This window comes from Asparagus officinalis, chromosome 6 (assembly GCF_001876935.1).
Source record: "Asparagus officinalis chromosome 6, Aspof.V1, whole genome shotgun sequence".
NCBI classification, from domain to species: domain Eukaryota; kingdom Viridiplantae; phylum Streptophyta; class Magnoliopsida; order Asparagales; family Asparagaceae; genus Asparagus; species Asparagus officinalis.
The window spans coordinates 23,713,230-23,731,037 of NC_033799.1; the positions used below are offsets into that span (position 1 = coordinate 23,713,230).

General features: G+C 35.7%; 2 pseudogenes; both read right to left on the reverse strand.

The window, feature by feature from the left end:
• The window catches only part of LOC109845568, a 31,154-nt pseudogene extending 30,784 nt beyond the window's left edge, over positions 1–370 (reverse strand).
• The window catches only part of LOC109845915, a 43,316-nt pseudogene continuing 28,516 nt past the window's right edge, over positions 3,009–17,808 (reverse strand).

The window sequence follows — 17,808 nt, forward strand, 5'->3', positions numbered from 1 at the left end:
ACCTGAGACATATAATGATTTGTAAGCCAGACGAACAAGGATATCCAATCAACAACCACAGTTTCTTCATGCTTTACCAGAAACATTTCTTTATCATTCGCTACAAAAATGATTGTATAATCTACATTTAAATATGAAACCATTATTCTTAAAAAAAACATAATGTGAGACTAACACTGTGCACTGGTGTTGAATAAAAAAGCACTGATTAAATATGTATTCTTACAAGAGAATTTAATAAAAGTTACCTCGACCATTACACGGAAACGGATTAACCCATATTCACTAAAGAATAGGTGCAAATCCTTGACTTTCTGCAAATATCGGCCATCTAAAGGTGATAAAGCCATAATGCTAAAATACTCAAGATCAACAACCTCCTCTTCACGATGATGCTCTACCTAAAATATTAAAGTTCACACAGCCAAAACATATTCAACCAGTTGTCCAAATATGAGGAAAATTGAAGAAAAAGGATCACCAAAAAAATTAGATCATCCCGGATCAAACTTAATCATCATTGAAGATTCGTAAATTAGGGACTGCCAAAAAAATTAAGAACCTGAAATTCAAAATACAATAGTGGAAGCCCTACATTACAAATTCAGAAGAAGAAAAAAAGTGACCTATGGCATATGATATTTTTTATTTACTAAAAATTTTATGCTCTATCCCAAAATATTCCCTCCCGTAAATGTATAAAAAATCCTATCTTTATTCAAAAATTCAAAATATGCCACTTTTGAGAAACATTTCAACATTATAGTACATGAGATTTAAGAAAACTTAGCAACGAAATAATCACAAAAAAGCAAAAAACAAACATGCAGTCAATAAAAGGCAGGGCTTGTGTCCGTGAAAATTCCCCAGCCAGGAAATCAGTTATGGAGATCTTTACCTTCGTAGTCATGACTCCTTCTAAACTGCTCAACGAAACCCTAAGTGGTTCGAATCGTCGAGGAGGGGTGGGCTGAATCTGAAACCCTAGCTGACATGATCTTCTGCTAATCGAAGACGAAGAGGGAGAGGAGGAAAAGGGCGGCAAGAAAGCGAACGGGGCTTGTGGGGTTGATAAGAGCTTTTCCATGAAGTTGCAGACAAGATCGAAACCCTAACCCTAGATTTTGAAGGGGGGAATTTGTTCGGGGTTTAGTGGAGCGGGAAAAGGAGCCGTCTTTTTTTTAAGGAATCGAAGAGAGCGAGGAGCGAGCGCCTTGATTCATTTTATATGCGTTTTCTATGGAGGTTAGGTTCAGGTCATCAGATATTTTCTTTAAAAGGAAGGTAAATGATGGATAATCTTATAATGCATATAGATTTTTGGCAGAACTTTGTTGTAGGTCCCTCATGTGCTAGCCAAGTATCATTTCGGTCCTTTCAGATCATTAATATTTAGAAGTCGTCAACCACAGTCATTAGTATTATCATTGTCATCAATCTATTTTCTTTTACAAATTTCTGTAAAATATTGTTGAGGAGATCACATGGCTGCCACGTTAGCAAAAATTAGTTACAAGTTTCATACAAACGTGTATGTTGAACTTGTGATTTCACTAATTTTTTTGCTGAACATGGCAGGGTCAGATCATTGTCACGTCAGCAAATTCTTATGACGAATGTAATGTTAAGAATCACTACTGTTAACTTTTATCAAATATTAAAGACGTTAACAGTATTTGGGTGGTAGTGGTTCATTCCGTTATAAGTGAAAGAAACTTGTAGAAATAATCAGGCTGTTTTTTGTACCGCTTGCTTACTACAATACGAATAGCTCATTTTTCTTTTCTTTTTTTCCTTTTTTTCTCTTTTTTTTCATTTCTCAAAACTCTTCATACTTATCATAATAATAGTTGCATGAGATCCCAAGCTATATGCACTGTTTCTAAGAAAAGAACAAAATATTAAGCTGATGAAACTTAAGTTAATTCAATTAGTAATGAGCAAAACTTGATATAACAGCTATCATGAAAATTCAATAGAACAATAAACTTTTTACTGTCAATAGGTTTTGCCAAATATTTACTCTTCGAGTTCGAATCAAACAATACACTTTTGAGGCACATTAGAGAAAGAACTAGAGTGATTTTAGTAAGTGATTTTTGTTTTTGCATATTTAGATGTTGATTTTGCATATTTTTATGTAATTAGAGAAGCAACTGTATTTTTCGGATCTAGATTCTCTTTACTTATGTGATAATAAACACGGTCTAATTCTCTCAATCCTTACCACGTATCTCAATTCTTATAGACGAGATCACGCCACATAAAATTTCCACCGGATATTTTGATAGTTGTTTTCAAGTGTACTAGTAGTTTCAAGACCATACAGATGTTAAAGATTGACAGAGTAGAACATGACAACAACTAACTGCATCTAAATATATAAAAAAACTAGAAATTTATGTTGTGAACAAAAAGAGAATACTAAGGCAAAATTGTCCAACCAATACCAGTATACCACACACAGGTTTGTTGATATTTATAGATCCAAGTACCCTGATACTTTATTTCAAAAGAAAAGAACACAAGAATATTGTTCAAATCGCATAAACAAGAATTACTATTGCATCCTACGGAAGGGGTAGCTACCAAAAATCAATATAAATATAAGTGTTGAGGTAAACAAACTTAAAGTATTTCAAATGAAAATAAACTATCAATGACACAATTGACACAAGGGGAAAAACCTGCATGGGGGCATAAATCCAATACTCAAATCCCCCGACTTACAATATAACAGCCGATGCATTCTGATTCATGTATGTTGATCACAAATACAAGTATCAGGAGAATACAAAATACAATTGACACAAGGCTACAAGCTTATTCAATTTCGTTTTCCTTTTGGTAATTTACCCTTGCAAGCTTACACAATAATACAAATACAAACGGTTTGTAGTATCAATTGCCTTTGCTAATAACGAAAATGCAAAGGGGAAGTAACATGAACCACGAAGAGTTCAATTAGTAAAATTTTCATCTTATACATTCAACATTTTTTTCAATGGCTATAAAAGCCTGAACCCATTCACCAAATCCACATGATCGTCGTTAGACTTAGACAACTTCTCTACTTCTCCAATGTATGACTGGAGAGTCAAATTCAAGAGAACGCTCTTTGCTTCTTCTGACAATTGCAAGCCATTAGTGAACTTTTGAATGCTCTCCTTGCTGAAAACTCTTCCTCTGGTGAGATCCTTCAGCTTCTCATATGCCTCTAGGACGTTGTATCTGTGCATAACCTAATGCAAGAAAACAAGAGAGAGTCCATCAGCAACAAGGGTCTCTTTTATTCTTTAATATTATTGGTTATTTTGATGTTGATTGAGCAAATGATACTCTTGATAATGTCTCGTTGGCACATATTGTACTTGTATTGGAGGAATATAGTGATCTCAGGGAATTTTTAGCTTAGATTTAACTAGCTAAAAAAACAGGTCTATATGCTCTTCTAGCTTAAGAAGGAATGCTAGAATAATAGTTCGTAACTAGACCATCATTGAGACTTAATGTTATTATATTCTATTTGTTATTGAGTGAAAATACCCCTCTCTTGGACTGTCATCTTTCCCAACATATAGTCAAAATACTGGGGGAGGTGGAATTAGATGTCCTATATAAAACCTTCAAAAACAATACAACATACAAGCAGACCTTTGATATTACATCATATAACCAACAAAAGTAGAAAAAAGAAAAATTATACAAAAGCAGTCATAATAAAGTCTAAAGGGAAGTGCAGTGCACTGTCAGGACTTACTATTTGTATTGGTTCTGCAAGCACCTCCCACACCTGGTCCAGGTCTTCATTGAGACGAGACTCATTTACCTACACATGATGGAGAAGAAATAAAGAATTAAGAAACGAAGAGAGTTACAAAGCAGTGTAATTTCATGAGTCATGTCATTATTAAATATGTAATTTGCAATGAGACATATTGATGGCACTGTATCAAAAATGTACAATCAAAGTATTATTACTTTAAAATAATGAGCTTTAAACTTCAAACTAATTTGGGCAAGTTTCGGAATAAACTTGATTAAATGTAGGGGTGGCAAATTATTGTTGGCCTCTTTGTTTTGATGATGTTTAACAAACAATTTACCACTAATGTTATTTGTTTAGTATTTATATATTTCTATTTATTAGACAAACAACGTGTTGGAGGTTGGATGGATTGCGCCATAACGATCATATCAAATGGAGGTTGGTGGATATAGTGGTTGAAGCAATGCAATTCAAGTTAAAGATCTAAGTTCAGCTTCATCCAAGTTTACCAAGTCAAGCCTATTGAAAATCAAGATCAAGCTTGGGTATATTTAGTTTAGGTTTTATATTATGTGTATTAGTACTTTAAGCTCAATCATATACACACATACATGTTTTGTTTTTGTATATATATAGTTATATACATACATATATGTTTTGGTTTGATTTCATAGATATGAAACAAATATATTTTCATATACATACTCATATATTTTATTTTCTATTGTATTTGTGAAAATATTTTATTTCTCAGTTTATAGACTTAACAATTATTATATACATCTTTTATTAAGTCTATAAAATCATTTTGTATGTTTCAAAACATGGTTAAGCTAAATTGTCAAAACTCATATGTTCACATTTTTATGTTTTGGACTATTTTGTAAAATGATGATATTTCTCATTTGGAAGTCCTTTTTGAAAACCAGTTTTTGTAGCATATGTATTATCATGTCTATAATCATTTTCCAAAGTTTCATAATTTTTGGAATTTATTTATTCTTTTAAACAGGGTTTTAAAATCAGCATTTCACTTTCAAACATAAAATATTTTGTATCAATTTGCGGTCGACAACCGCGGTCGACCTCGCCTATGTTTTTCTCTGAGTGGGCAGCAGAAACTTTCCCGGTCGACCGTGGCGGTCGACCGTGGTCGACCGTCGAACTCTCTGTAAGTTTTCTCTACTTTGATGACCTTCGCGGTTAACCGCCGCGGTCGACCGCCGCACTGTCAAATCTGCTCCAACGACTAGTTTCCAAAGCCGTTGTTGAGCTGGATTTTTGGTCTTTTCTTGGTTTTCTCTTAGCTTTGGGGTTTCATATAAATACCCCCTTATACCTCAGTTCTTATAGGAATCCAAGAAAAGTTTTAAATAAGTTTTAAAGGAGTTTAAGTTTGGTTTTAAGTTTGTTTAATGGTTTGGTTTGTGAAGAATTCCATAAGAGGAAGTGGAGATCAATTCATTGAGCTTCAATCCATCTCTCTCTCTTATCATCTAGAAAAGTTTTCCTAAACTCAATTCTAGCTTTTATTTATAATTATTTGTCAGTTATCATTCTTATTTTTGCTAGTTTGCTATTTGAGTTTAGTTGTCTTTATTTCACTCATTGTTTACACACACCCACTTGAGCTTATTGTATTTTCATACATAGTATATTTGGATTGGTGAGAGTTATAACAATTGAGTGTGAGTTTCATTGTGTTCTCATCCATATTAGAGAACAATCATTTATTATATTTGTGCTTATTGTGAGATTCACTTTGTAATACACTTGTACACTGAGAGAAGTGTTGGTTGACGAACCTAGGGAGAGGTTGTATCCGTGCACTTAAGGGAGACACGTCTAGTTCAACACATGAGAGGGTGTAGAGTGGGATTGCAAGAGTGTTGATTGTGGAGTTTCCGGTAAACTAGAAAACCGTATTGTGTGGTGTAAACGTTATTCGGGTGAACGTACAAAACCCGATTGTGATAGTGGAGATCTCCTCGAGGTGAGGAGCGAAGACATAGGTCAAGTGGTTAGACCAAACTCCGTGATCATATCATTTGTTTGAGTTTGCAATGGCGTATTTATTTGTGTTCACTGTTCATCCTTTCTGTATTGCCATTGTTTATGTTTATGTGCCCTTGGTTTACATATCCTTGCACATATAACTTATTACATATATCTCTTTGATAGGATATTGCTCTTTGGTTATATTGTATATTCTTGCACATATCCATGTGTATATCTTTTATCCTAGCTCACATATCTTGTTGTATTTCATACTTACTAGGATAACTTGTTAATTAATTTTAATTGGCATATAATCAGATTAGATTAGCATAAGACCCTAATCATCCCCCTCTAGGGTCTAGCAATTATGACCCGACCCATCAACCCGACCCGACCCGACCCGACCCGTTTATATTGGGTACGGGTCGAGTTATATGGGTCGGGTCATAAACGGGTCAACCCGAACTAACCCATTTATTAGATGGGTAAATTAGGGTTGACCTGAACTAACCCGTTTAACCCAATACCGACCCGTTTAATTCTAAATGGGTTGCAAACTCAAAATATGAAGATCATCTTCATCGTCTTCATCCTCCTCCTTCTCCTCTCTCTCCTCTTCCTTCGACCCCCAATTTCCCGCCAGGTCCAGCATCTCCGACGTAGTCGGCCACGACTCGGTCCTCATTGACAGCGAGCTAGCATTTCAACGATAGAGATCGGTCATGGTTCTGCTCGTACGAACGAGATCGGAGGAGGATAAGGGGAGATCGGAGAAGGGGAGGAAATGGGTGCCCCACGTGCTTTGCGACCTGGCAAGCTACGGGAAGCTAGAGAACCTATCGCTGTTAGGGAACTACTTCACCTCGATGGGGGAGAGCTGCTGGGATCTGGTCAAGAGCGGAGCTCTGGATTTGAGGAGGAACTACATTGCAGGGTTGAAGGGTCAGAGGTCAGCCTAGGAGTGCGTAGGTTTTTTTTCTAAAGCACATGTTCTATCCGGTTTTGACTTTTATGTCGTGCGAGGATCAGAGGGATTAGGGGTTCGTCGGAGTGAGGCGACAGCCAAAAAGGTGGGGACCATGGTTTATAATGCTGTGAATAAGCGGCAACCTAATCCTTAATTAGGATTGTTATTAAAAGGGTCAATCTCTTGTACAATCTATGTAGCAGTATTGCATATTTTGACTCGTGATTGTCGAAAGAGTCAAAAGAATTTCATCTTGATCTATATAGTATCCACGATATTGAACTGAGATTTGATAAATGGGTCATTCGGGTTATATGGGTCGGGTCGGGTAACCCGTTTAATAAACGGGTCAGATTGCATTGACTCATTTGTTAAACGGGTCGGGTTGGGTCACACTTATATGGTTTGGGTCAACTATGACCCTACCGACCCAACCCGACCCATTTGCCACCCCTAATTAAATGTTAACATTGGGATTGTCTTTATACGTCGACAGCATATTGAGCAAAAAAAAGAGCTTTTGACACTTTTAGATGTATCTTTCTTCACATCAACTACTCGGACGTACAGACAGAATTTTTTCAAAAGAATCATGCCAGATATCATAGTTATGGATCCCAAATAATAGATCTAAAGGAAATTGAAAAGGATAGGAAAGACATAGTTCATCCAATATTTTTGAGGGAAATGGTTAGTACAATTTTAGAAAAAAAGACTTATATAGAAAAAAACTTAAACATCCATAAAATCATATATATTATTAGACGGATGTACATTGGATAGAAATTATGTTCACAGCAAGACAAGAATTCATCTTGAAATGGATCTACATTTCTATGATCTTGTAATTCACAGAATTTAACATCTTGCATTAGTGATGAATTCAAATTCAACATATGCCCAACCCAAATTGTTAATGCAAGAACAGAACAAACAACACACATGAAGCAAAGAACGACGACAGCGACACATTTCCTACCAATAACACATCTTGCTTTATATCTAATTCTCTAGTGATAACCATCTCATACAGATTTTACTACTAACCTGAAGCTTCTTAATTCCTTGTAGTGCACTTTTTTATGCCAAGAGAGAATACCCAGATCCAATATCCAAATTCCTCAAAACAGTGGAATCGGTCAAATCCCTCTGTCAATGATTACACATGCAATAAGTATAGTATCACTTCACCAAAATGAAACACTAAGACGTGTTTTTTGAACTATGATATAGCACTGAACTTAATATTAGGTACTCCTCAAGAACCATGAGTAAAGATGGAAAAGTAAATGATACACTCCTGCATACGAGAGATGGGCAATTTTGAGCTAAGAACATATAAAATAGCATTAGCCAAACACAAGTTGCCCTCACTATTCTCAAAATCAATGGGATTAACTTTATGATGCATAGTTGAAGATCCAATCTCCCCAGGCTTGGTCATCTGGAAAGCAAAATTATCATGAAATCGTTTAGTTCCAAATTGAAAGTTTGGGAGCTAAAATAGGTCCTAATATTTTAGGGGCATAGTGGTCAAGCATAAGAAAGTTACCTACTTAAACTAACCTAACGAAATATAGCTCCATATGTCCAGATCAAAATCAGTCAGGATGTTATTAAACTGAAAAACTGCATTGAAAAGCTTTGCGATATAGTCATACGGCTCAATCTATATACGGAGCAAGCAACAGGCTCAGATAGAGAGTATTCATGCAAGTTAAGTGCAATTCCATTCATAGGCCACATTGACGTAACCTTTCAGACAACACAAACTTAACAAAATTATTAGCTGGCGTGTAATTCCATTGTTATTTATGCACTAACTGGTTGGTATAGAATAGGCTAATTGATAAAGGTACTGTAATTCCAAGATAGATGGAGAACCTGCAAGTGTATCTACTTATTATCAAGCATGCACATGATAGTATCTACTTACTATATGAATCACCTTTTGTAAGCTCTTAAAACGTGAAATGGCAAAAAAAAACCTACATTTCAGTCACCTGAGTCGATTGCAAAACTCATATTAAAGAAAATCCCGAGGCTCTATTAGTTATACACTTTTACAGTTTGTATAGTTGCATAAATCTTCACGAGTACTGTTTACTAGTAAACTAGTTCATGCACAGAACAATGAATACAAGCAGTAGTGTGAAAAAAGTTCAGGTAAATAAATTACTCCTCCCATTAATGAAACCTATCCAAGTCATCCACAAAGAAAAAACCTTATCAAAATCGTCTATGCACTACTTAATTACGCAAAAAAAAATCCATCAAGCTGAAATGAATCAGATAGGTAAAACCTTGCAAAGAGAAAAGTAGTAGAAGTAAATAAACATGCATGTGTCACGTAAGTGTTGAAACCTAAACCCAAAGAGGTCATGAACTCGGCTGTAACAGTTGGCCAATCAATATCAGGATATGCAACTTTATGTGCATTGTAGTTTCCAACAGCTCCAGCACACTTGCCCAATATTTGCACTTCTGTAAAGGTCTTCCTTACTTCACTTTGTCTGACAGCAAAATTTGCCATATGCTTTCCCAAAGTAGTGGGTGAAGCAGGCTACAAAGGGAGTTAGAAGATATAAGAACTAAACCACATAAACCTATTACAAAAGCAAATCATTTATTCCTGTAGCATAACGATGAAAATTATCAATATGATATTTTAGCTACTTTGAGCAGTAAACTTAGTATATGTCCGCTTCTAATATTGGCCATGTCACGGCCCGACTTGACGGGCCCATTGGTGCGGTACAAGCTGTGGGACCCAACAAGTGTAACGAGTTGTTTGGCTCAATCTACTGTCAAAATCGACTAACCAATGTTACACTTAAATAATTTAAGCCACATAAATTCTCACTCATTTCCTGATGTTGGACTAACTATGAGTGTCACAAACACCCCACCTTACATAAGCGACGTCCTCATCGTGACATGAGAATTGGCACATCCCGGTATCACTAGGTTATGTGGACTCTAGAGGTGGCTCTTACTGCACTCTCGCAATATAGCACTTAGCCCCACAAAGCACTTAGCTCCACACTTCCGACTCGCAACTGCTATGATACAATTTGTTACGCCCCGGGCCGTCAGGCCCATTGGTGTAGTACAAGCTGTGGGACCCACTAAGTGTAATACGTTTGGTTCAATCCACTGCCAAAATCAAGTAGACGTGCTACACTTAAGTCTTGGGCATACCTATTTAAGCAACTTAACTTTGCACTCATTTTCTGATGTAGGACTAAATAAGAAACAAAGACATGATTATATTATTTTTAACTTTCAGATTGAAAAAGTTCCATTCAATTTATTTCATAGCATCAAGATAAAAACTCGTGATGAAAGGAATGTAGAACATGTCCTGCGAACATATATGAACGAATATAGATAGTATAATCTTTATCAAACCAGTAATTATACATGATGTATTAGCCCCATGCAGAAAATTCCTTAGTTTCAGCAAGTAATCATTATTTAATTATTTCTATATATGCCCCCCTAAAAAAAAGCTTACTTTTGTATAAAAAATTTTTACCAAAATGACCAGCTAGAAATATTTGAGTTATTTCAACCAAAAAAAATTCCACCACCAAGACATTAGGGAAAAATTCTCAGTGGAATATTACCCTGTGCAATTTAGATTAGGTTTAACTTTTTAAACCCAAGAGTACTTTGTTTTTCTTTGTGTACTCCCACTTCTCTAATCCTTCTCTAAACGTGCTCTTGTCAGTTGCATCCCTTCTCCATATGGGATAAATCTCATTAAGAATTTAGGATTGCTAAATAAATTAGTTCATGGAAATGAAAAAGAATTTTTCTTTTTCCTTGAAGCATTCTCTGCATTTTCTTAGTCTAATAGCTTCTGGTTCTTTTTTAAAAATCAATATATACAACAAACTATGTCCTTCTATGTGTAAACAGGAATAAAAGGAAAATATAAGTTTTTCAATTATGCTTATATATCATTAAAGTTTTCGTAGATAACATCTGATCAACAAAAAGTTAGTATTCTGTTATAATAAGAGTTGTCTCTCATCTACAACTGAAAATACGTGTCCATGAGTGCGAGACAACATGGAGATATGAGCATTTTCCTTCGCTAATTTGCATATTGCATTCAACAACTCAATCATCATAGGAAATATGGCAGTGTTGAACGACTCCTTCAATGCCAATGCATGGGCTAAATTATTTATATCCTCTGATGTACAAGCAAAATGAAAAAGCACCAGTACCTAAAAAAGAATTTTGTAGAATCTGATGTCAAATATTAAGCATCAAATGAAATCTTTGAAACCATAGTTAGTCGTAGTTATAAAAAGAGGAAGCATAGAGTACCCACAACAAGGAACGTCCAAAACTCACCTCAGCAATCTCAGCATTGAATTGACATTTCTGTTTCAAGAAGTATTCAACTGCCTTAACATCGTGGTTAGTTACTTTTTCAAACTTTTTCACTTCCAGAGCATCAGCTTTGCTGAAGCCACTAACTATACTTTCTAAATAACACCTGGCATTCTCGCTAAAGCTTTGAACCTCCTTGATTTTAGGTATTTCTGATAATTTTAGCAACCATTTTACCTAAAAAAAATCGCTTAAGATTAGCATTTTGCAATAAGTAGCCAATATGAAAATATAACTACAGTGGCCAGCATTGTCAGATCATAATGGGTAATGGAGAAAGAGGTAAACCTTTTTTACTTGTAAGTTACCTCTTTCTCCATTACCTAAGACATGACTACACTATGATAAGTTTTAATGAAGACTGCTACCTATATCAAAGCAGAGGCTAGACGTTTTGTCAGATTGTAAAAGAAAGCACACTAATAAGCATGACCTAAATAAACAATGGTCGATGGACTCATACAGAAACTGCTAATACTACATCATATGCAAATTTATTAGAAGAGAAGTACTATTGTCAGATATGCATATAAAATATAAATATCCCAACGGTTCACTGAACATTTTAGGCACAACTTTAAACCTTTTGAACTAACTAAGGCTTTAAACCTTTTATCTAAATACTTGAGACATATTATGCTTTGTAAGCAAGACAAACAATTATATCCAATCAACAACCATAGTTTCTTCATGCTTTACCAGAAACATTTCTTTATCATTCGCTACAAAAATGATTGTATAATCTACATTTAAATATGAAACCATTATTCTTAAAAAAGACATAATGTAAGACTAACATTGTGCACTGGTGTTGAATAAAAAAGCACTGATTAAATATGCATTCTTATAGGAGAATTTAATGAAAGTTACCTTGACTTTCTGCAAATATCGGCCATCTAAAGGTGATAGAGCCATAATGCTAAGAGATTCAAGATCGACAACCTCCTCTTCACGATGATGCTCCATCTAAAACATTAAAGTTCACACCGCCAAAACATATTCAACTAGTTGTCCAAATATGAGGAAAGTTAAAGAAAAATGATCTCCAAAAAAATTAGATCATTCTGGTTCAAACTTAATCATCATTGAAGATTCATAAGCCTAATTATTGGATTGAATACAGCTCACTATAAATTGGTTAATCATCATTGAAGATTCATAAGCCTAATTATTGGATTGAATACAGCTCACTATAAATTGGGGACTGTCAAAAGATCATCTCAATTTATTTAAAAAAATTAAGAACTTGAAATTCAAAATACAATAGTGGAAGCCCTACATTACAAATCCAGAAGAAGAAAAAAAGTGACCTATAGCATATGATATTTATTATTTACTAAAAGTTTTATGCTCTATCCCAAAATATTCCCACCCGTAAACTTATAATAAATCCTATTTTATTCAAAATCCAAAAGATGCCACTTTTGAAACATTTCAAGATTCTATTATATCAGATTTAAGAATACTTAACAACAAAATAATCACAAAAAAGCAAAAAACAAGCATGTAGTCAATAAAAGGTAGGGCTTGTGTTCGTGAAAAATCCCCAGCCAGGAAACCAAGAATGGAGATCTTTATCTTCGTAGTCGTGACTCCTTCTGAACTGCTCAGCCAAACCCTAAGTGGTTCGAATCGCCGAGGAGGGGTGGGCTGAATCCGAAATCTTAGCTGGCCTAGTTGTCTGCTAATCAAAGTCAAAGAGGGAGAGGAGGAAAAGGGCGGCAAGAAAGTGAATGGGGCTCAAGGGGGTGATAAGAGCATTTCCATGGAGTTGCAGACAAGATCGAAACCCTAACCCTAGATTTTTAAAGGGGGAATTTGTTCGAGGTTTAGTGGAGCGGGAAAAAGGAGCCGCCTTTTTTTTAAGGAATCGGAGAGAGCGAGGAGTGAGCCGAGGTTTAGTGGAGCGGGAAAAAGGAGCCGCCTTTTTTTTAAGGAATCGGAGAGAGCGAGGAGTGAGCGCCTTTGTAGGTGTGAATTTGGATCTTCCCGAAAATAGGGAATTCGTTTGTATTGATAAGAAAGCATATTACAAACTAATAAATCGAAATTACAACAGAAGCGGAGGGAAGGCCCTCCTTGTTTAGTGCGGGGTCTTTTGGTAGCTACAGGATGCTTCGCTCGATGCTCGTGTCGAGTCTGCTTCCCTTGGACGGTTCGAATGAGGTTGCTGGAGAGCTTCAGTACTCAGTAGAGGCTCAAGTTGATGGAGTTCGAGTCTCCGGGTTCGGCGGCGATCGGGGCCTTGAACGGGGAGAGGGCGCTACAGTGCACGGATCGTGCAAGGAGCTTGTCGTCGACTCTTTCGAGAGTCGAGAGCTGGAGGTTCAGTTAACTGATTCAGCTGCGAGCTGGTCGCTGGATAGCTAGAACAGTTGACTCTCTTCTTCGTGTATTCGGAAGAAAAGCTGAACTGCTGAACCTTCCGCTGGGCTCTCTTTCTCTTGAAAGCTCGATCTTGAACTTTCTTAACAAAAGCTGTTAACAAAAGCTCCCCTTTCCTCTTGGCTGGAAGAAGTTCTTAAAAGGGTGGAGAGATGGCATAGATACTCCTTGAATCACGGGATATGACCATGTTCTGTCGGAAGATGTCTTGCCGCCTCTCGGTACCATGAGTGGTCATTCGAGGGGTTGTTTTTTACGTGCTGTCACATAGAATGGGAAGGCCCATCCTTGTACGTGAGGCAATGGCCGCCCACTATTCGAGTGGATTTGACCAGCATTGATGAACCGCATTTATGAGCTCGCAGGTTGATTTGGTGTCTGTCCGCTCATTCGTACTGTGAGTGGCCGTTTGGCTTGCTTGGAGCACTGTACCTTCTCCTTTCCGGTCAGGGGAGATGGGGAAGTAGGTGCATAGTACTCGAGTGGGCCTGGCCACCTTGCCGAGCGCCGGCGGATCCGGCTCCCGACTCGGACGAGTGAGGTGAAACGCATTTATGAGTGTTCAGGTGGATCCGACACCTGTCTGATCACTCGTACTGTAAGCGGCCACCCGACAGGCCTGGAGTACTATGCTCTCTCTCCTCTCAAGTCGAGAGGGATGGGAAAGTCTGTCCCAGTACGTAGGGTAGCGGATACCCAGCTGTACTGGCGGGTTTGGACTCGGGCAGGCGAGTTGCGTAAAAGGCGAGTTTCCGCTATTCCAATCGATCTTAACTCGTGCAGGCGAGCCGATCATTCAGGCGAATCTGGAACCGAGCACATTTGACGACCATGCGGCTCAGGCCTGTGCTAGAGAATTGTGCAGGCGACTTCTTGCAGGCGAATTTCCCGTAGGTTCACAGAGGTATTTTTTACCGTCTACAGCCTTGATTCATTTTATACGTGTTTCCTGTGGAGGTTAGGTTCAGTTCATAAAATATTTTCTTTAAAAGGAAGGTAAATGATGGATAATCTAATAATGCATATAGATTTTTGGCAAAACTTTGTTGTAGGTCCCTCATGTGCTAGCCAAGTATCTTTTCGATCCTTTCGGATCATTAATATTTGGAAGTCGTCAACCACAGTCATTAATATTATCAATGTCATCAATCTATGTTTTTTTTGTAAATTTCTGTAAAATAGTGTTGAGGAGATCATATGGCTGTCACGTTAGCAAAAATTAGTTACAAGTTTCATACAAACGTGTATGTTGAACTTGTGATTTCACTAATTTTTTTGCTGAACATGGCAGGGTCAGATCATTGTCACGTCAGCAAAATCTGATGATGAATGTAATGTTAACAATCACCACTGTTAACTTTCATCAAATATTAAAGATGCTAACAGTATTTGGGTGGTTGTGGTACATTCCCTTATAAGTGAAAGAAAATTTACTTGTAGAAATAATCAGGCTATTTTTTGTATGTCCGCTTGCTTACTACAATACAAATAGCTCATTTTTCTTTTCTTTTTTTTCCTTTTTTATCTTTTTTTTCAATTCTCAAAACTCTTCATACTTACCATAATAATAGTTGCATGAGATCCCAAGCTATAGGCACTATTTCTCAGTAAAGAACAGAATATTAAGCTGATGAAACTTAAGTTAATTCAAGTAGTAATGAGCAAAACTTGATATAATAGTTATCACAAAATTCAACAGAACAATAAACTTTTTACTGTCAATAGGTTTTGCCAAATATTTACTCTTTGAGTTCGAAGCAAACTATACTCTTTGAAGGCACATTAGAGAAAGAACTAGAATGATTTTTGTAAGTGATTTTTGTTTTTACATATTTAGATGTTGATTTTGCATATTTTGATGTAATTAGAGAAGCAACTGTATTTTTTGGATTTGTATTCTCTTTACTTATGTGATAATTAAACAAGGTCTAATTCTCTCAATCCTTACCACGTATCTCAATTCTTATAGACGAGATCATGCAACATAAAATTTCCACCGGATATTTTGATAGTTGTTTTTAAGTGTACTAGTAGTTTCATGACTATACAGATGTTGAAGATTGAGAGAGTAGAACAGGACAACAACTAACTACATCTAAATATGTAAAAACCAAGAAATATATGTTGTGAACAAAAAGAGAATACTAAGGTAGAATCGTCCCACCAATACCAGTATACCAAACACAGGTTTGTTGATATTTACAGATTCAAGTACCCAGATACTTTATTTCAAAAAAAAGAACACAAGAATATTGTTCAAATCGTATAAAAAAGAATTACTATTGCATCCTGCGGAAGGGGTAGCAACCAAAAATCAATATAAATATAAGTGTTGAGGTAAACAAACTTCAAGTATTTCAAATGAAAACAAACTATCAAGGAGGCAATTGACACAAGGGGGAAAAACCTTCATGGGGGCATAAATCCAATAATCAAATCCTTCGACTTACAATATAACAGCAGAAGCATTCTGATTCCTGTATGTTGATCACAAATACAAGTACCAGGAGAATACAAAATACAATTGACACAAGGAGAATACAATGAACTTAGCAATACATGGAAGCATACCCGTGTTGCTTCTCCAGAATCCATTTCTAGTATTTGAAGCCTCATGCTTGTAATTTTCATCCTCCAAGCCATTAGTAAAAGAACCAAATGAAACTGATTGCACTGGTCTAAAGATCACCCAACAATGCTACAAGCTTATTCAATTTCATTTTCCTTTTGTTAATTTACCCTTGCAAGCTTACACAATAATACAAACACAAACGGTTTGTGGTATCAACTGCCTTTGCTCATAACGAAAATGCAAAGGGGAAGTAACATGAACCACAAATAGTTCAATTAGTAAAATTTTCATCTGGTTCATTCAACGTTTGTTTCAACGGCTATAAAAGCCTGAACCCATTCACCAAATCTATATGATCGTCGATAAACTTAGACAACTTCTCTGCTTCTCCAATGTATGACTAGGGAGTCAAATTCAAGAGAATGCTCTTTGCTTCTTCTAGCAATTGCAAGCCATTAGTGAACTTTTGAATGCTCTCCTTGCTCAAGAGAATAGTAATTATAAAAGAATAAAAAGTAAAGCACAACACAAGTAAGCGAAAATAATGAATAGAGAATGAACAATAACTAATAACACAATAAAAGACATATTATCTAAAAATATCATAAAATAAATACTAAAAATAACACGCGTATACAATGTATTTTGTTTCAATGACAAAACAATACGTATTGAAAACGAAGCAAACAACAACAAATATACAAATACGCTATAACAACCATGAATAAATACTTTACATGCTCATAAACGTTATTTAGAATAATCTTTTATTAGTTATGAAAGAATAATAACCAAGATACGAGATAATGTAACAAATATAGATAATTAAGAACTTAACTCCAAACTTAACAATATGAATAAATGCTTGAATATCAAAATAGAATTACATAGCCCTTAAAAATAACAAAACCAATGCGAACATACTAAAATAATCTAACAAGACAAAACTTACTGATAAGAAACTATATACTGAAAATGTAAAGGATAAGAATATAATGCATATGTAGAATATTAAATTCATGAACTTATTAAAGTATATTACAAAACACGAACAATATACAATAATCTAAATATAAGTAAATAATAGATGATATGATAGAAAAAACATACTCATACACAATATAGATATACAAAAGTATAATTAAACGCAATAAAAATCTAAATATCAAATATGATATGCGATGTATATGTGAAATCTAATGAAATGATTTAAATAATTGAAAATATATAAGTAATGATATATATTTTTAATGAAAAACACACAATATAACACTGTGTATTGATACATAAAATAATATAATAAATAATATTATATTATAATATTATAAGTCAAATCAAAGAAAACATAGTTGTAAAAATAATAACGCATAAAATAAGGACCAGTACGGGAAAGAGAGGTTATACAAGGAGAGGGTAATCCTGAAGCGATGGGACAAGGACCGTGGAAAACTCAGGAGTCAAAGAGTGATAAGATGAGGACGAAACAAAATCTATCAAGAAAGTAGGATAAGGGCTCAAGAATAGTCTCACAGATGAAATCATGATATGCGTCTAAATTGTCTGTTATATTCTCGCTAGTGGAAACTCGGGACCGAGACCTGCATGGGCCACCACCAAAACCTGTCACGCCCCACTTCCCAAAATACCCAAGAATCGGAACGTGAACAAGCTCGCGACGTATTAGATTGATAAGAAATATAAACTATTATT